The 20,410-nt window shown below is 43.8% G+C and overlaps 1 protein-coding gene across 1 annotated transcript in view; it reads right to left on the minus strand.

Moving 5' to 3' along the window:
* The window catches only part of mindy4b (MINDY family member 4B), a 98,311-nt gene extending 80,231 nt beyond the window's left edge, over positions 1 to 18,080 (minus strand). The window contains exon 1 of the mRNA XM_043702744.2: positions 18,049 to 18,080. The gene's annotated coding sequence lies outside the window, so the exon portion shown is untranslated. The remainder of the gene's footprint in view (positions 1 to 18,048) is intronic.
* Between the last annotated feature and the right edge of the window lie 2,330 nt (positions 18,081 to 20,410).

The raw sequence follows: 20,410 nt of genomic DNA on the forward strand, positions 1-20,410 counted from the left end.
AATTTAGATTAATGTGAGGTGCTGCATTTTGGTAAGGCAAATCAGGGCAGGACTTATACACTCAATGTTAGAGCCCTGGGAGTGTTACCGAACAAAGAGACCCAGTGGTGCAGGTACAGAGCTCCTTGAAGGTAGAGTTACAGGTAGGTGGGGTGGTGAAGAAGGCATTTGGCACATTTGCCTTCATTGGTCAAAACATCGAGTATTTGGAATTTGGACATTATGTTGAGGCTGTATAGGACGTAGATTAGATTAGATTAGATTAGATTACTTACAGTGTGGAAACAGGCCCTTCGGCCTAACCAGTCCACACCGCCCCGCCGAAGCGCAACCCACCCATACCCCTACATTTACCCCTTACCTAACACTATGGGCAATTTAGCATGACCAATTCACCTGACCTGCATATCTTTGGATTGTGGGAGGAAACCGGAGCACCCGGAGGAAACCCACGCAAACACGGGGAGAACGTGCAAACTCCACAGTCAGTCGCCTGAGGCGGGAACTGAACCCGGGTCTCCAGCGCTGTGAGGCAGCAGTGCTAACCACTGTGCCACCGTACTGCCCACTACCACCGTGCCAACCAGACATTTTTGGAATACTTTATGCAAGTTTAGTTACCCTTTAATAGGAAGAATGTTGTTAAACTTGAGTCATTGCAGAAAAGGATGTTGCTGGGACTGGAGAGTTTGAGCAAAAGGGAGAGACTGAATAATCTAGGCCTTTTACCCTGGAGTGTTTGAGGCTGAAGGGTGACTGTATAGAGGTTTGTAAAATCATGAGGGGCATGGATAGGGTGAATAGCTGGGGGTTTTCCCTGGGGTGGGGAGTCCAGAGCTACAGCGCATAAATTTAAGGTGAGAGGAGAAAGATTCAAAAGGGGCTTGAGGGGCAACTTTTTCACACAGAGGGTGGTGCGTGTATGAAACAAACTGCTGGAGGAAATGGTGGAGGTTAGTACAATTACAACATTTAATAGGCAGCTGCATTGGTATATGAATAGGATGGGTTCAGAGGGAAATGCTGGCAAATGGGATGAGGTCAGATTGGGATGTCTGGTTGGCACTGACGACTTGATCTGAAGGGTCTGTTTCCGTGTTGTATGACTCTATCGCTAAAAGTAATTATAATTCCCCTCACTCCTTCAACAGAGATGACAGGTGGCAGCTTAAGCCAAGGGTCACCATAGTTCAGGCAAGAGAAACAGGGACATTTCTGATAAACTCAGCCACTGCCGGAATTAAACACGCAATGATGGCATCATTCCACATGACAAACCAACTGCCCAGACCCTTTTGGCTAATGCCCATTCACACTATAGATAGAGGCACCCTTGAGCTAGACCTCACTGGAAGTGAGGTTCACAGCTACCAGTTCCACATGGCCTAATATGCATGTTTTTTGAATTTTTAATACTCTTACTAAATCTTAATTACTTCTCACTGAGTCACTGGAGGAAATCAATACATGTTTTTTGTAATGGCCTAAAAAGCATCCTCAACAAAATACAAGAAAAATGAAAGCGGAGTCGCAGGTAGATAGGATAGTGAAGAAGGCGTTTGGTATGCTTTCCTTTATTGGTCAGTGCATTGAGTATAGGAGTTGGGAGGTCATGTTGCAGCTGTACAGGACACCTATGGAATACTGTGTGCAAACTGGTCTCCCTCCTATTGGAAGGATGTTGTGAAACTTGAAGGATTCAGAAAAGATTTACAAGGATGAGGCTAGGTTGGAGAGTTTGAGGTATAGGGAGAGGCTGAGGCTGTTTTCCCTGGAGTGTCAGAGGTTGACGGGTGACCTTATAAGAGGTTTATAAAATCACGAGGGGCATGGATAGAGTAAATAGACAAGGTCTTTTACCTGAGGTGGGGGAGTCCAGAACTAGAGGGCATAGGTTTAGGGTGAGAGGAGAAAAATTTAAAAGGGACCTAAGGGGCAACTCCTTCACACAGAGGGTGGTGCATGAATGGAATGAGCTGCCAGAGGAAGTGGTAGAGGTTGGAACAATTGCAACATTTAAAAGGCATCTGGATGGGTACATGAATAGGAAGGGTTTGGAGGGAAATGGGCCAAGTGCTGGCAAATGGGACTAAATTAATTTATCTGGTTGGCATGTACGAGTTGAACCGAAGGGTCTGTTTCTGTGCTGTACATCTCTATGAATGCTCTATCAACTGAACTACATTCAGTAAAATAAATGAAACAGAGAAGAGATGAGTGCTGGAGCCTTGCAGTAAATGTGCATCTTTTATAGATTAAACTGAATGCAAACTGTAATGTATGCACAACAGATCTACATTGTTATCCTCCATAGCCAGATTTATTCATTCAATTTTAAAAAAGCAAAATGAGAAGTAGCTTGTGGAAGTGTTTGACCTATTATATTGCCATGATTAAAGATGCAATTTATTGCCTTTTAATTGAGCTGCTTCAGCCTTCTTAAAATACAGTACCATATCAATCAGTCATCTCTGCATTCCTATAATTCATTCCTTACTTAACAAAGTATGAGCTTCTTATTGTGTGACCTGGAGACAGTCTGTTTATGGCACACTGAAATCAAAAGTTGTGAGGATGGTTCTTGTTGATTATCACAATGGTAACTCTTGAAAGTTGTCATTTAATTCCTAGTGTCATGTAGATGGTGGGGCAGTGTTTGAGTCAGTGGACTATAGTGCTAAGGTGGAGAAAGTGAGGACTGTAGACGCTGGAGATCAGAATCGAGTGTGGTGCTGGAAAAGCACAGCAGGTCAGGCAACATCTGAGGAGCAGGAGAATCAATGTTTTGGGATTACGCCGTTCATCAGGAATGAGGCTTGTGGGTCGGGGTTGAGAGATAAATGGGAGGGAGGGTGGGGTTGGGGGAGGTGGCTGAAAAAACGATAGGTGGATGAATGTGAGGGAAAAAGTGATAGGTCAGACGGGGCAGTGGGCCGTGTGGTTGCAGGATCCCAAGGCGGATAAATGTGGATTTCAATAGCTTCCTCATTTCCCCTTCACCCACATTATCCCAGTCCCAAGCCTCCAACTTAGCACAGCCCTCCGGACCCATCCATCACTCTCCCTCTGACCTATCACCTTTTCCCTCCCATTTATCTCTCAGCCCCGACCCACAAGCCCCTCCCATTTATCTCTCAGCCCCGACCCACAAGCCTCATTCCTGATGAACGGCTCATGCCTGAAACGTCGATTCTCCTGTTCCTCAGATGCTGCCTGATCTGCTGTGCTTTTTCAGCACCACACTCTCAGCTTTAGTCCCAAGCCTGTACGTTTAATGCTCTCGAAGCAATGCGTTCAAATCCTATATGACTACAAAGGGATCTTGATCAAATGGGTCAATGGGCTGAAAAATGACAGATAGAGTTCAATCTGGATAAATGTGAGCTATTGTATTTTAGTATACCAAACAAGGGTAAGGATTATACGATTAATGATAGGGCCTTAGGTAGTGTTGTAGAACAGAGGGACATAGGGGTGCAGGTACATAATTCTTTGAAGTTTGTGTCACAGATAGACAAGGTGGTTAAGAAGGCATTTGGCACACTTGCCTTTATTGCTCAGTCCTTTGAGTATAAGAGATGGGACATCATGTTGAGGTTGTACAGGACATTGGTGAGGCCTCTTCTGGAATAGTGTTGAATTCTAGTCACCTGGTTATAGCAAGGATATTATCAAGTTGGAAAGGGTTCAGAAGAGATTTACCAGGATGTTCCCGGGTATGGAAGGTTTGAGTTACACAGAAAGGCTGGCTAGGCTGGAACTTTTCTCAGGGAGCATAGGAGGTTAAGAGGCAATCGGGGGGGGGGTGGGGGGGGCACATTTTTAAGGTGAGTGGAGAGATTTAAAAAAGACATGAGGCACATCTTTTACACAGAGGGTAGTGGTGGATGCGGGTGTAATTATAATGTTCAAAAGACATTTGGATAGATATATGAATTGTAAAGATTCGGAGGGATATGAGCCAGGAGCAGGAAGGTGGGACTAGTTTAGTCTGGGATTATGGACTGGTTGGACCAAAGAGTTTTTTTCCGTGCTGGATGACTGTATGACTCTATGGCCGGTGAGCAAATTTTAAATTCCAATAAAATCTGAAATTAAAAGAAGTGCGAGGCAATTGATACAATTCTTGTAAAAATGCACCTGGTTCACTACTGTCCTTTAGGAAAGGAAATACACTGTTGTCATGCAGCATGGCCTAAATATTTGATAAGGAAAAGAAATGCAAATCTATGTGAAAAGATCAAGGGTGTGGGACTAAGTGGATGCAGAATCTTGAAATATTTTTATGGCAGAGGTAGGTGGATTCTTCTTTGCTGAGGGAATAAAGGTTATCAGGGATGTACGGATTGTAAAGTTGAGGTTAAAGTCAATCAGTCATGACCTTAATGAATGGCAGAACAGGCCAGCTGCCCACTCTTGTTCCTTGTTTGTATGTTGAATATTGTTCTTTCAAAGAGCTGGTACAGAAGGCTGAATGGCCTTTTTTGTGCTGTGTAATGAGGTTGAATGTAGAATTCCGTATTGAAAGGCATATTTTCAATTAATTAAAATAGCAAGTATCATTATGCTGCATAATTACATTTGAATATTTGCCCTGTATTCCCCTATTCTGGTGTTGTTTGCCAAGCAGCCTTCAGTGTCTCACTTGTTAGGCTTAATACAATTGCTGACATCACCTCATCATTGATTGCTGACTGTACAATCACGTTTAAGCTGATTTTTGAAAATTAAAATAAAAGTTCCACATTACTTTGACAGTTTAGTTCTCTGAAACATATACTCTTTCATTTAAATTGTATCATTAATTGGTATTTGAAACTTGGAGCTATTTATGATAGATGTTGCTGCTAATGCACTTGATCCTTGGTGACAGCAAATGCAGCCCTATTCAAATGGAACCGTAAGAAATTACAGAGTTGTGAACACAGCCCAGTCCTTCACACAAGCCAACCTTCTATCCATTGACTCCACCCACACTTCTACTGCCTCGTGAAGGCAACCAACATCATCAAAGACCCCTCCCACCCCGGTTATAATCTCTTCCAACCTCTTCCATCGGGCAGAAGATACAAACGCTTAAACACATATACCAACACATTCAAGAACAAATTCTCCCCTTTCTATTGTTAGACTTTTGAATGGACCTGAAAATGTGTTGCTGGAAAAGTGCAGCAGGTCAGGCAGCATCCAGGGAACAGGAGAATCGACGTTTCGGGCACAAGCCCTTCTTCAGGAATCCAGCAACACATTTTCAGCTCTGATCTCCAGCATCTGCAGACCTCACTTTCTCCTTTTGAATGGACCTGTCCAATTTTAAATTTGAAAATTGATCTCATTCATTTCACACCTTCTCTGCAGCTGTAACATTGTATTGTTCACTAAGTTCTATTGCCCTAATGCACTTTGCATGGTATGTCTGTACTGCATGCAGAACAAAACTTTTCACTGTACCTTTGTACATGTGATAATAATAAATCAAATCAAAGATGTTAAGTGCCAGAATGTAACTGACTGAGCAGAGCCCGAGCCTGCTCTCAGGATCTGAACATGGTTCACATCCAACAGGAATCAATAGCTAAAGGGAATCCAGGTTATGTCTAATTCCTCTCCACCATCCCACCTTCCTCTGTTAATCCCAGGGTTCTGATAATCATTGGAGGATCCCGCTCAGAATTCTGGCTGAGACCAGTTAACTCACCACAGACTGGATTAAACATTCCTGCACTGTGTGTTTGAGTTACTTGCTGAATAAACTTGCTAAACTACCTGGTAAACTTCCACAACACAGAACATAGAACACCACAGCACAGTACAGGCTCTTTAGTCCTTGATGTTGTGCCAACCTATGAAACCAATCTAAAACTCACCTAACCTACACTATTCCATTATCATCCACATGCATATCTAATGACCATTTAAATGCCCTTAAAGTTGGTGAGTCCACTACTGCTGAAGGCAGGGCTTTCCATGTTCTTACTACTCTTTGAGTAAAGAAACTACCTCTGCCATCTGTCCTATATCTATCACCCCACAATTTAAAGCTATGCCCCCTTAAGCTAGCTATCACCATCTGAGGAAAAGGGCTCTGACTGTCCACCCTATCTCATCCTTTGATCATCTTGTGTGTCTCTATTAAGTCGCCTCTTAACCTTCTTTTCTCTAATGAAAACAACCTCAAGTCCCTCAGCCTTTCCTCATCAGACTTTCCCTCCATACCAGGCAACAACCTAGTAAATCGCCTCTACATCCTTTCCAATGTTTTCACATCCTTCCTACAATGCGGTGACCAGAACTGTATGCAATACTTGAAATGCGGCCGCAACAAAGTTTTGGACAGCTGCAACATGACCTCATGGCTCCGAAATTCAATCCCTCTATCAATAAAAATTAACACACCCTACCTCTTCTTAACAACCCCATCAACCTGGATGGCTCTACACCCCTTCTGGAACAAGGGGACATCATTTGCTATCCTTCATTCTTCTGGCACTATTCCTGTAGACAATGATGACATAAAGATCAAAGCCAAAGGCTCTGCAAATTCCTCCCTGGCTTCCCAGAGAATCCTAGGATAAATCACATCCAGCCCAGAGAATTTATCTATTTTCACACTTTCCAGAATTGCTAACACCTCTTCCTTATGAACCTCAATCCCGTCTAGTTTAGTAGCCTGTATCTCAGTATTTTCTGTGACAACATTGTCTTTTTCCTGAGTGAACACGGATGAAAAATATTCATTTAGCACCTCTCCTATCTCCTCGCACTCCACATACAACTTCCCACTACTGTCCTTGATTGGCCCTAATCTTACTCTAGTCATTCTTTTATTCCTGACAAACCTGTAGAAAGCTTTGGGGTTTTTCTTGATCCTACCTGACAAAGACTTCTAATTTCCCCTCCTGGCTTTTCTTAGCTCTCTCTTTAAGTCTTTCCTGGCTAACCTGTAACACTCAAGTGCCCTTCACTTCTCATCTTTACATAAGTCGCCTCCTGCCTCTTGACAAGAGACTCACCTTCTTTAGTAAACCATGGCTCCCTCGTTCGACAACTTCCTCCCTGCCTGACCGGGTACGTACTTATCAAAGTCACGCAGTAGCTGCTCCTTGCATAAGCTCCACATTTCAATTGTGCCCATCCCCTGCTGTTTCCTTCCCCATCCTATGCATCCTAAATCTTGCCAAATTGCATCATAATTGCATTTCCCCCAGCTATAACGTTTGCCTGTGGTATGTGCCTATTCCTTTCCATTGCTAAAGTAAACATAATCGAATTGTAGTCACTATCACCAAAGTGCTCACCTACCTGCATGTCTAACACCTGGCCAGTTCATTACCCAGTACCAAATTCAATGTGACCTTGTCTCTTGTTGGCCTGTCTACACATTGTGTCAGGAAATCCTCCTGCACACATTGGACAAAAATTGACCCATCTAAAGTACTCAACCTATAGCATTTCCAGTCAATATTTGAAAAGTTGAAGTCCCCCATAACAACCACCGTGTTACTCTCACTCCTATCCAGAATTACCTTTGAAATCCTTTCCTTACATCTCTGGAACTATTTGGAGGCCTATAGAAAACTCCCAACAGGGTGATATCTCCTTTCCTGTCTCTAACCTCAGCCCATACCGCCTCAGTAGAGGTACTGATAAAGTGCTAGGAACATGTTGCTCAGACAAATGGTAACAGAATATGGTTTGCAATGAAAGTACCTAACCAGTGAGGGATAGGGTAAAATAATTAAAGGTGAAAATGCAGGGAAGAAATTTGTACTGGATCCCTGCAAATACTAATCACTCAAGTTTTCTGTACATCAATAAAGAAAAATTGCTTTTGCAAATGAAGACTTGTAAGAAGTGGGGTCTATTTTTCCTGCAGTCCTGATAAGCAATGGACTTGACAAAAGATAAGAACAATTATTTGATCTGACCTGTGGTTTAAAAAAGGTCTGCACAGAGAAATAGAACAGCACAGCCCAAATACAGGCCCTTCGGCCCACCATGTCTATACTGACCATGAAGCCATTCTAAACTAATCCCATCTGCCTGCACATGATCCATATTCCTCTACTTCCTGCCTATTCATGTGGTTGTCTAAGTGTCTCTTAAATGTTAGTATCGTATCTAGCCTAAGGAATCTGAGACTGTTCTTCTTGGAGAAAAGAGGGCTGAGAGGAGATTTGTTAGAGGTTCTCAAAATTGTGAGGGAATTGGATAGAGTTGATAAACAGAAGATGTTCCTGCTTGTAAAAGAAAAAGAATGAGAGGGTATTGATTTAAAGTGACATGCCAATGAGGTAAGGGTGATATGAAGAAAAGCTTTTCACTCAGCAAGTCGCAAGAGTGTGGAATGCACTGCCTGGCAATATGGACAAAGTCAGAAATCACACATCACCAGGCTTATAGTCCAACAGGTTTATTTGAAGGTACAAGCTTTTGGAGAGCTGCTTCTTCTTCAGGTATCTGAGGCATTCAAGAAGCCATTAGATAGAAATGATCTACAAGGAAATGGGGAAAAGGCAGAAGATTGGAACTAGTTATTAGAACCACTGCAGGGACACTGGGGGGATGGTCTCCTTCTGCACTATAACAATTCTATGATTCTGCACCTCCCACAATGCAGCACTGTTGTGGTTCTGTTCGCCGAGCTGGGAATTTGTGTTGCAGACGTTTCGTCCCCTGTCTAGGTGACATCCTCAGTGCTTGGGAGCCTCCTGTGAAGCGCTTCTGTGATCTTTCCTCCGCCATTTGTAGCGGTTTGAATCTGCTGCTTCCGGTTGTCAGTTCCAGCTGTCCGTTGCAGTGGTCGGTATATTGGGTCCAGGTCGATGTGCTTATTGATTGAATCCCTTAACAGTGAATTGACATGTCAATGCTTAATTCCCTGGAACCTCGTGACTCCAGAGTTGAAAAGTCTAATACTAGGGGGCATGCATTTAAGGTGAGAGGGGGTAAGTTCAAAGGAGATGTGAGGGGCAGGTTTTTTTATACAGAGAGTAGTAGGAGTTTGGAATGTGCTGCCAGGGGTGGTGGTGGAGGCAGATATGACAGGGGTGTTTAAGGGACTTTTAAATAACTCATGATTAAGCAAAGAATAGAGGGATATAGACCAAGGGGAGGCAGAAGGGAATAGTTTAACTTGGTGTCATGTTCAGCACAACATCATGAGCCAAAGGGCCTGTGCTGTACTGTTCTGTGCTCTGATTCAGAGCCCAGATTGAGCACATGTGATGAAGATAATTGTCTATATACACACACACACACACACTACCTAAATCGGGACATATACCCCCTGATTTCTCATCCCATTCCAAACAATGCAGCCATCTCTCAGCATGATTAAGGGACGCTTTGAACCTGAAATTCATGGAGACCAAGGAAGCTAATGGGTGAATTTTGTAATTGCTCAAGCAATGATAGGAGTGGCCAAGTGCTATCAGCACTCGTTGTTCTGTAAAATCTCAGGTGTAGATTATCAGACCATGTCTTTGAGTGGTCATTGTGTAAGGAACGAGTCAAACTCAAAGGAGGCTTCCATATATAAAATGGTTCGATAGGTCACAGTGACAATCAGTTCTCCTGTAAACAACATGAGAAGAAAGCGTACAGCCATAATGACATTTATATCAATGCAATCTGGAATTTAAAACAAATCTCTCGAAGGCATGTTGTCACCAAAGTGGTGAGATTGACATTCCTCAGTCAGGTTTATTAACACACTGCTCAATGACGTCTAAGGCTTTTTGGCAACAAAACTATGTTCAAACAATGTCATCTGCAGTTACACTTAATACAAGGCTAGTTCTGGTAATACCTCAACTAAGCATCATTTAATATACTTTCAAACAAATATTTTGCAATGGCACATGTGGAAAGAATTAGTTTTTTTTTAAATGCAATCATTGGATGAGGATGTTCCTGCCTAGGTCAGCATTTATTTCCCATCCAGAAGGTAGTAAAGAGTCAACCACATTGTTGTGGGTCTGGAGTCACATGTAGGTGAGACCAGGTAAGGATGGCAGTTTTCTTCCATAAAGGACAGTAGTGAACCAGATGAGTTTATCCTAACCGTTAATTCTTGGCCATCGTTCGACCATTAATCCCAGATTATGAGAAAGTGAGGACTGCAGATGCTGGAGATCAGAGTTGAAAAGTGTGGCGCTGGAAAAGCACAACATGTCAAGCAGCATCTGAAGAGCAGGAGAATTGAACATAAGCCCTTCATCAGGAATGTTGGGGGAGGGCATGGGTGCTGAGAGATATATATGAGGCTGGAGGTGGGGTGGCAGGTGAGGAAACTGGGAAGGTGATAGGTAGATGCAGGTGGGGGATTGATGGTGATAGGTTGGAGGAGAGGGTGGAGTGGATAGGTGGGAAGGAAGATGGACAGGTAGGACAGTTCAAGAGGGTGGTGCAGAGTTGGAGGGTTCGGTTTGGGATGCGGTGGTATGAGGGGAGATGAGGAAACTGGTGAAATCCACATTGATCCCATGCAGTTGTAGGGTCCAAGGCCGAAGATGAGGCATTCTTTCTTCAGGCGTCAGGTGGCTGGATTTGGTGGTTGAGGAGGCCTAGGACTTGAATATCCTTGGCGGAATGGGAGGGGGAGCTGAAGTGGTTAGCCACAGGGCGGTGGAGTTGCTTAGTGCATGTGTCTCAGAGATGTTCACTCAAACACTCTATTAGTTGGCGTCCTGTCTCTCCCCACTCCAGCGCCATCCCTTATTCCCAATTCCTCTGTCTCTACTGTATCTACTCCCAGGAGGAGCAATTCCACTCCAGGACATCCCAGATGGCCTTCTAGTTGAGGACTGCAATTTCCTCTCCCAAATGATCAACAATGCCCGTCAGCGCATCTCCTCCCACTCCAACCACAACAAAGATAGAACCCCCCTGGTCCTCACCCTCCACCCCATTAATCTCCAGATACAGTGCATTATCCTCTGTCATTACTGCCATCTACAATCAGACCCCACCATCAGAGATATATTTCCCCTCCCCACCCCTATCGGCATTCCGCTGAGATTATTCCTTCCGCGACTCCCTTGTTGGTCCATGCCCCCTACCAATCCACCCTCCACTCCTGTCACCTTCCCTTGCCACCACAAGAGATGTAAAACCTGCACCCACACCTCCCCCTTTCACCTCCATCCAAGGCCTCAAACGATCCTTCGACACCATCTGAGATTTTCCTGCACATCCAAACACCTCATCTACTGTGTCCATTGCTCTCGATGTGGTCTCCTCTACGTTGGGGAGTCAGGATGCCAGCTTGCAGAACATTTCAGAGAATATCTCCAGGACACACACACGAACCAACCCCACTGCCCTGTGGTTGACCACTTCAACTCCCCTTCCCACTCCACCAAGGACATGCAAGTCCTAGGCCTCCTCCACCACCAAATCCAAGCCACATAACACCTGAAGGAAGAACGCCTCATCTTCCACCTTGGGACCTGAAAACCACATGGCATCAACATCAACTTCACTAGTTTCCTCATCTCCCTTCCCCCACCTCATCCCAGACCCCACCCTCCAACTCTACACCGCGCTTTTGAACTGTCCTATCTGTCCATTTTCCTTCCCACTTATTCACTGTACCTTCCCCTCCGACCTATCACCATCACCCCCACCTGCATTTGTCTATCGCTTTCCCAGCTGCCTCACCCCCACCCTCCCATTTATCTCTCAGCCCACTTCACCCACCACATTTCTATTGAAGGTTTTATGCCCAAAATGTCGATTCTCCTGCTCCTCGGGTGCTGCCTGACTTGCTGTGCTTTTCCAGCGCCAATCGTTTCGACCTTAATTCCAGATATTTATTGAATTTAGTTTCTACCATCTGCTGTGGCAGGTTTTAAACTGGCTTCCCCAGAACATTATCTAGGTCTCTGGGTTAACAGTCCAGTGACAATACACCTGGGCATCACCTCCCCTTGATAATGGGAACAGACTAATTTGAGAAACCCTTGTCAATGAGAGAGCCCAGACATGATGGACTAATTGGTCTTCTATCAAGCTATATGAACTTACAGTGGTAATCCAGACCAGACCTCATTTACTTTATCTCCTCTTCCCTTTCTCTGCTTCCCAGTTATGTATATTGAGAGAAGAATGCTCCCAACTTTTCATCCTTGTCCAAAAATAAATCAAAGAACTGCGGATGCTGTAAATCAGAAACAAAAGCAGAAATTGCTGGAAAAGCTCAGCAGGTCTGGCAGCATTTATGGAGGGAAAGCAGAGTTAATGTTTCGGGTTCAATGACCGTTCTTCAGAACACCTGCTGCTTTATCCCAAAACCCCTTGCAAATCATTTTTATCCAAATAATCATCCAGTGCCCTTCTTGAATGGCTCAGTTGAACCTGCCTCCTTCACATTTCCAGGCTGTGTATTCCTTTCCCTAATGACTTGCTGAGTGAAGAAGGATTTTCTTTGCTTTACCCTTGCTGCTTTTGCAGATAATCTATGCCCCTCTTGTTTTTATGCCTTTTAGACACAGGAACAGCTTCTTCTGATTCACTTTCTTTCTAGATTAGAGTGGTGCTGGAAAAGCACAGCAGTTCAGGCAGCATCCGAGGAGCAATAAAATCGACTTTTCGGGCAAAAGCCCTTCATCTGGAATACAGGCAGAGTGCCTGAAGGGTGGAGAGATAAATGAGAGGAGGGTGGTTGGGGAGAAAGTAGCATAGAGTACAATGGGTGAGTGGGGGAGGCTCAGGATTTTGAAAACCCTCATCAAAGCTCCTCTCAACCTTCTTCTCTCCAAGAAAAACAGTCCCAAAACGTCTTCAATCTATCCCTATGACTGAGGTTTCTCATTCCTGAAACCGTTTTTGTAAACTGCTCCTGCACTTTCCCCAATACCAATATTCGCTTCCTACAACATAATGCCCACAACTGTACATAATACTCGAGCTGAGGTCTAACAAGGGTCTTATACACCTCCATGCTTTTGTACTCTATGCCTCTATTAATAATGCGAAGGATACTGTACGCTTTACTATTGGTCTTGCTGTACCTGTTCTGCCACTCTCAATGATCTGTGCATGTTTGCACACCGGTTCCTCTGCTCCTTCGTCTCCTTAAGAATTATACCCACTGTTTTATGTTGTCTTTTAATGTTCTTTCTAACAAAATGTATCACCTCACAGTTCTCTGAGTGGAAGCTATCTGCCCACTCTACCAACTTGTCTACACCCTTCTGGAGATCCGAACCGTCGCCTACGTTTACAATCCTTCCAAGGTTTGTGTCCACATTGAGCAGCTACCTTTCAAAATAAGGCAAGGAAACATGCTTGTTAGAATGAAAAGCAATTGGATATAATGCTGCTTGTGTCAGTGTAAACAGGAACAACATTCCCATTGCACAAACAGCCATCTACAAGTGGGAGAGAGGAGAGAGAAATCAGCTGCTTGTCCCAACAAAAGCAACTGACTCTTAAAAACTCCTTACCTGCTGCTCTGTAAGCTGGTGAGTGATGCGATGTACTTTCTGTAACACCGTCCACAAAGGAGACGGGGTTAATTATCGTTGCATGCAGTGCTACATAGCTACAACTAGGAGTGCCGCATCAATGCGAGAATTGCTTAGAAGAAAAACTGATTTAACGCCTACAAATCATTTGAGTTCTATGGATTAGTTGGCAGTTGCATTTTCATTACAAAAGAGAGTTTCACTCTTATCAGGAGCTGACTGCCTCTGACCTGATATGTAAGACTCAAGACTTGCCTGAAGAGGGAATTTTCTTTAGAAGTCGTTAAGTACTTACTATGGTTTAATGCTTAACTAGCAGAATAATGGATAGATGGGTGTGATTTCAAGGACTGAATCAAATTTACAGCTCTGTTGAACTGTTTATGGTGTACACTGGACAACTGATCCTAGGTTAACGATGGTATCAATCCTTCAAGCTGTTGTGCTGGTTATAATACCAAGCAACTTGAGAAGGCAGGAGAAATCACTGAGGGACTTTACTCACAATCTATATTGTGCATTTAGCAGCGAAATATTTTTGGCAAAGTTGTCATTAAATCAAAATGGAAACCAAGCCAAAGAAGACATAAGGAATGCATGGCCAAAACCTTTGATGCGGGAGGTGATGGCTTCGTGATATTATCACAGGACTGTTAATTCAGACACCCAGATAATATTCTGAGGACCTGGGTTTGAATCACGCCAAGGCAGATGGTGCAATTTGAATTCAATAAAAATATCTGGAATAAAGAGTCATCTAACAATAACCACAAATCCGTTGTCAATTGTCGGAAAAGCCCATCTGGTTCATTAATATCCTTTAGGGAAGGAAACTGCTTACCCCTAGTCTGGCTTACATATGACTCCAGACACATAACAACGTGGATTATGTGTCTGGAGTCCCTGAGCTCCCTTCTGGGCAATTAAGGATGGGCAATAAATGCTGGCCTGTGAATAAATTGTAAAACAAAGGAGCATTTCAAGGAGGCCATTAAAGAAGGGAGGGGGCAGAGAGAGCAAAGCTAAATGGCTCAGTGGTTAACACTGTTGTCTCACAGCACTAGGGACCTGGGTTCAATTCCACCCTTGGGCAACTGTCTGTGTGGCTTCTGAGCATTCTCCTCATGTTGCATGGGTTTCCTTCAGGTGCTCCAGTCTCCTTCAACAGTTCGAAGATATGCAGATTAGGTGGATTGGTCATGCTAAATAGCCCATAGTGTCCAGGATGTGCACTTGGTGGATTAGCCAGGGGCAACGCAGGGATAGAGGGGTGGGTCTGGGTGGGATGCTCTTCAGAGGGTTGGTGTAGACTCAATGGGTCAAATGGCCTGCTTCTACAGTGTAGAAATTCTATGGATTCTAAACATTCCCTCTGATTAAGATAATGGAATAGAGGTATTCTCAGATGATGGTGTAGTCAGCAGTCCAGGCTGGACAGCAGCAAATAAAGCTACTGAGAGGTAGTTCATCATGGACACAGTCAGATACATTTCTGCCTTTGATATGGATTTGGTTCACTATGGTGGCAAAAGCAGAAATGGGAATGAAGAGATTGAAACAGGGAACAACCAGCAGAGGTGAAGCATGGAAGCAGACCCCTTGCCAGCATTTGGTCTATAAATTGCTGAACCATTCCTATTCATATACCCATCCAGATGTCTTTTAAATGCTATGATTGAACCAACCTCCACCACTTCCTCTGGCAGCTCGTTCCATACAGGTACTAGCCTCACAATGGAAATGTTGCCCCTTAGGTCCCTCTTATATCTTTCCCCTCTCACCCTAACCCTGTGCGCCCTTGTGTTGGACTCCTCTACCGTCAGGAAAAGAACTTGGCTGTTCACCCTATCCAAGCCCCTTATGATTTTATAAACCTCTATAAGGTCACCCTTCGGCCTCTGATGCTCCAGGGGGAGAAAGCCCCAGCCAATTCAGCCTCTCCCTGTAGCTCAAACCTTCTAAATTCCACAATGTTGAATGAACTGGGTCAGCTCACTGTGCTGTATGACCATTTCTGTCACCATTCTCTTCAAGAACAGAGGCCGCTTGGTCTAGTACAGTAAAGGAAATCCATTTCCTGGTCTAACTAGAAGAGTGGCTTGTAGTTAACAAGATATAGCTTATTGTGTGATATAAACTAATTAAAGTTACATTGATCTGATGGACATTGTTACAGGATGATCTTATGTGACATCTCACTGTTTCAAGATCCTCAGTCTATATAACATCAGATAGTACTTGTGGCACTCCTCAGTGTTAAGTCTTTCAGACTATAACCGACACACATGTTTAGGAAGTGACAACACATTCATATCCTTTGGAGAGGTGGCATTGAACTTCCCTTGACCATTAATTCAGTCTAATCTCTGAGTTTTGGCAATCCTGGGATTCCTTCTTTTATAACCTGTTGTGTAGATCATGTGAATTTGGGAAGATTTATTTTATAAGTAAGTAGATTCATTTTTTAAAAGTATTTCATGGGAAGTGGGCATCAATAGAATGGTCAGCGTAGTTGGCAAGGTAAGGCTATTGGTTAGTTCAGTTGGCTGGATGGCTGGTTTATAATACAGAGTGATGCCAACAGTGTGGTTCAATTCCTGCACTGGATGTGGTCACTTTCTTAACCTCCTCCGTCGCCTAAAGTGTGGTGATCCTCTGGTTAAACAATAATCAGTCATCTGCTAATGAGCGAGCAGGATGATGATTACTTTACCTCCTGTTATTTATTGGCATCCCTTATTAGCCTTGATCTAAGTGGCTTGTTAAGGCCATTTCAGGGGAAGTTAAGAGTCATCCACTTTGCTATGGAGTGGAGTCACATGGAGATACTGAATAAGAACTGCAGGTTTTCTTACATAAAAGACATTAATAAAGCTGTTGAGTCTTAACAGTACTCAATGAGAATTTAATGGGTACCATTAGCGATGACTCATCTTGCAATTGCAAATTTGTTCTTTGAATTTAGTTCCATTAGCTGCTGTGGTGGGATATGAACCTTTATTGGTCAGTGCATTGATAATAAGAGTTTTGATGTCATGCTGCAGCTGTACAGGATATTGGTGAGGCCACTTTTGGAATACCATGTTCTATTGTGGACTCCCTGCTATAGGAAGGATATTGTTAAACTTGAAAGGGTGCAGTAAAGATTTACAAGGATATATTAGGGGTTGGAGGATTTGAGCTACAGGGAGAGGCCGAATAGGCTGGGGCTATTTTCCCTGGAGCGTCAGAGGCTGAGGAGTGACCTTATAGAGGTTTATAGAATCATGAGAGGCATGGATAAGGTGAATAGCCAAGGTCTTTTCCCCAGGGTAGGGGAGTTCAAACATAGAGGGCACAGGTTTAATGTGAGAGGGGAAAGATAAAAGGGCCAAAGGGACAACCTTTTTATGCAGAGTGTGGTACGTGTATAGAATGAGCTACCAGAGGAAGTGATGGAAGCTGGTACAGTTACGATATTCAAAAGCTATCTGGATGAGTAATTGAATAGAAGAAAGTGAGGATTGCAGATGATGGAGATCGAATCGAAAAGTGTGGTGCTGGAAAAGCACAGCCAGTCAGGCAGCATCCGAGGAGCAGGAGAGTCGGCGTTTCAGCATAAGCCCTTCAGGAAGAATGATGAAGAGCTTATGCTCAACGTCGACTCTCCTGCTCCTCGGATGCTGCCTGACCAGCTGTGCTTTTCCAGCACCACACTTTTCGACTGTGTACTTGAATAGCAAGGGTTGAGAGGGATATAGGCCAAATGCTGTCAAATGGGGCTAGATTAATTTAGGATAGCTGGTCAGCATGGACGAGTTGGACCAAAGGGTCTTTTTCCATGCTGTATGACTCTGTGTCTCCAAAGCATTCGGCTGGGTGTCTGTATTACCCTTATGCCATCATATTCCCCCCAGTCTTGACTGTGCTGTATCAGACTCCTGGTGATATTGTCTGCTGTTGTCAAGCTTATGTACCCAAAAGAGGTCAACACTGACTAACTCTGACAGTGTGGGTTCAATTCCTGCACTGGCTGAGATTACCATGAAGGACTCTCCTTCTTAACTTCTCTCCTTGCCCGAGGCATGGTGACTCGCTGATTAAAGCACCATCAGTCTTGTTCTAATGAGGGAGTGGGACTATGGTGAATTTACCTTTAACTTGATAAACCTTGCAGTCTCGAGTAAATCAAACCAAAACAACAAAGTATATAATCAAACTACGCAAATATTTTGTTTCAGTTTGCCAAGGGCAATACTGTTTTCAAAAAGGAATTGGATGCACACTTCAAAAGGAAACTATTTCACAGGGCTATAGAGAGAAAGCTGGGAAATGGGATTAATTGGTCAGCTCTGTCTAAACAGCAGTATCAACACAATGGGCTGAATAGTCTCCATAATTCTATGAATCCTTCCAGACATGCTCTTTGCTGGTTGTGCTGTATCTTACTGCACCGAAAGCATCCACCTAGGATGGAATTTTCTATGTTACTTTTCTGAATGTAGCAAACACAATGAAACCTAGATATCCATGACATAAGGTTCAGAAAGCAGAAAACAACACAACAGTGTAGTAACAGTCCAAGAGATATACTTACATTCAAGATGTCTGTGGGGGATTCAAAAGGCACTATGTAGGCAATGAGCGCACCAGCACTAGTGATCAACTGATCCTTCAGGCTTGACTCCGAATCTGGTGGCAAGACAATCAGAGCACGGGTACATTCCAGGCACACCCTTCTGAGGTTTTCAATTCTTCTGGGTCCTAGTGCCCACTGGGCTCCTGGGTTCTTTCCAATTTAACTGGGTTTGTGTCAGTTTAGGGATTGCTTTAATATGGTGCAATGTCCTGTTGACATGTCAGAAAAGGTAGCAGCTAAACACTGCAAAATCCCACAAAGAACAACTGGGATCGATTTAGATTAGATTACTTACAGTGTGGAAACAGGCCCTTCGGCCCAACAAGTCCACACCGCCCGCCGAAGCGCAACCCACCCAAACCCCTACATTTACCCCTTATCTAACACTATGGGCAATTTAGCATGGCCAATTCACCTGACCTGCACATCTTTGGACTGTGGGAGGAAACCGGAGCACCCGGAGGAAACCCACGCAGACACGGGGAGAACGTGCAAACTTCACACAACTTTGCCTGAGTCGGGAATTGAACCCGGGTCTCTGGCGCTGTGAGGCAGCAGTGCTAACCACTGTGCCACCGTGCCGCCCAATTTACTAGGGTATCTGAGTCTTTCGTCTTTATTCACAGAATTGTTACAGTGAAGGAGAATGCTGGTGTCCACACTAGCTCTTCATACAAGCATCATGACCGAGTGCCGGTCTCTTATTTTCCCCCCATACTCTTGTCTACTATTTTTACCCAAATAGTTGCCCAAAGTCCTCTTGAATCTGTCTCACCTACACTTGCAGACAGCGCATTCCAGATCATAACCATTCACTGAGTGAGTAAACTTTTTCCTCATATTATTGAATGCCTGGTGGCATTTGAATCCATGATCCCAGAATATTAACCTGAGTAGCTGGATTACTAACCCAAATGACATTCACAATAGACCACCCTCTGTCTCCTCAGCTGCCCTCTACACAACTGATTTCCCTCGCCCTGCTGTATCCCACTCACCCAGAGTACCTGATCATTAGCACACTGCTGTTTGTTGAAGCTTGCTGTGCATACATTTCTTGTTGAATTGCAACAGTGACTATATTTCCAAAGTAATTTGATGGTTGCAACTCGTTCTGAGGTGTCATGAAAGAGGTAACAGAAATGCAAGTCTTTGTATTCATCATAGTTCAACATGCATGGACTGATGAAATCCCACAAGTTGTTTGAAAGAAACTACACTGCACCTCACTGACCCAGTCCAGGATCATCTGCTCCATTTACTCTCTAGTCATAGGGTCACAGCAGCCTAGAGAAATTGTCGCTGGATGTTAATCCAGAGATACAGTTAATTTTCTGAGGTCCTGGGTTCACATCCTACAGGGAAGCTGTTTAGCTCAGTTGTCTGGATGGTTGGTTTGCAATGTAGAGAGATACAAACAGTGTGGGTTCAATTCCTGCAATCATCTGAGGTTCCTGTGAAGGACTGTCCTTATTCCCCTCACCTTAGGTGTGGTGACCCTCAGATTAAAATTGCCGCCAGCCATCTCTTTAATGAGACAGCAGCCCTTACACACAGCAATGATAATTTGAACTGGTCTACTTTGGAAGGCATTGGCTTAGTGATATTGTCACAAGACTATTAACCCAGAGACTCTGGGGATTCGAATTTGAATTCAATAAAATAAATCTGGAATTAAGAATCTACTGATGACCATTGTTGATTATTCCTCTGGTTCACAGACACCCTCTAGGGAAGGAAACTGCCATCTTATCCTTACCTGGTCTGGCCGACATGTGACTCCAAGCCCACAGCATTGTAGTTGATTCCTCTGGGCAAATAAGGATGGACAACAAATGCTGGCCTAGCCAATGATGCCCTCATGCTGTGAATGAATTTTAAAAAACTTACCATAAATGAGCAAGGTTCATCAGCAAATGCCCTTTGGACCAAAGAATAAAAATGTAGGAAGTTACCAACAACTTTCTTGTGATAAACTGTGTTTGTTGAATGGGAGGATTTGAACTACCAATGGTGAGGTTCAGGACCAGGATACCTGCATAACCCAACTTGCACCATTGGGGCCCCACTACAAACCCAAGGCACTTATGGAATGGCATAAACTGCACTTTACCCAGGAGTGTCCCCTTCAAAGAAAATGACAGTCTAATCACCTCAAACTCAGCAAATGAAGAGCTCACCTACTTAGCATTAGGAATTTGATGGGCTGAAGGGCCTCTCCTGTACTGTCTGATTCTATAACTTGCATTTGTTAAGTAATAAATAAACACTAGAAAGGCCAAATTATGAGAAATGACATTAATACCAGAATAAAGAAAAC

The sequence above is a fragment of the Chiloscyllium plagiosum genome, unplaced genomic scaffold, assembly GCF_037043375.1.
Source record: "Chiloscyllium plagiosum isolate Xiang-an unplaced genomic scaffold, Cpla_swu_hap1 HiC_scaffold_13, whole genome shotgun sequence".
Classification (NCBI taxonomy): Eukaryota; Metazoa; Chordata; class Chondrichthyes; order Orectolobiformes; family Hemiscylliidae; genus Chiloscyllium; species Chiloscyllium plagiosum.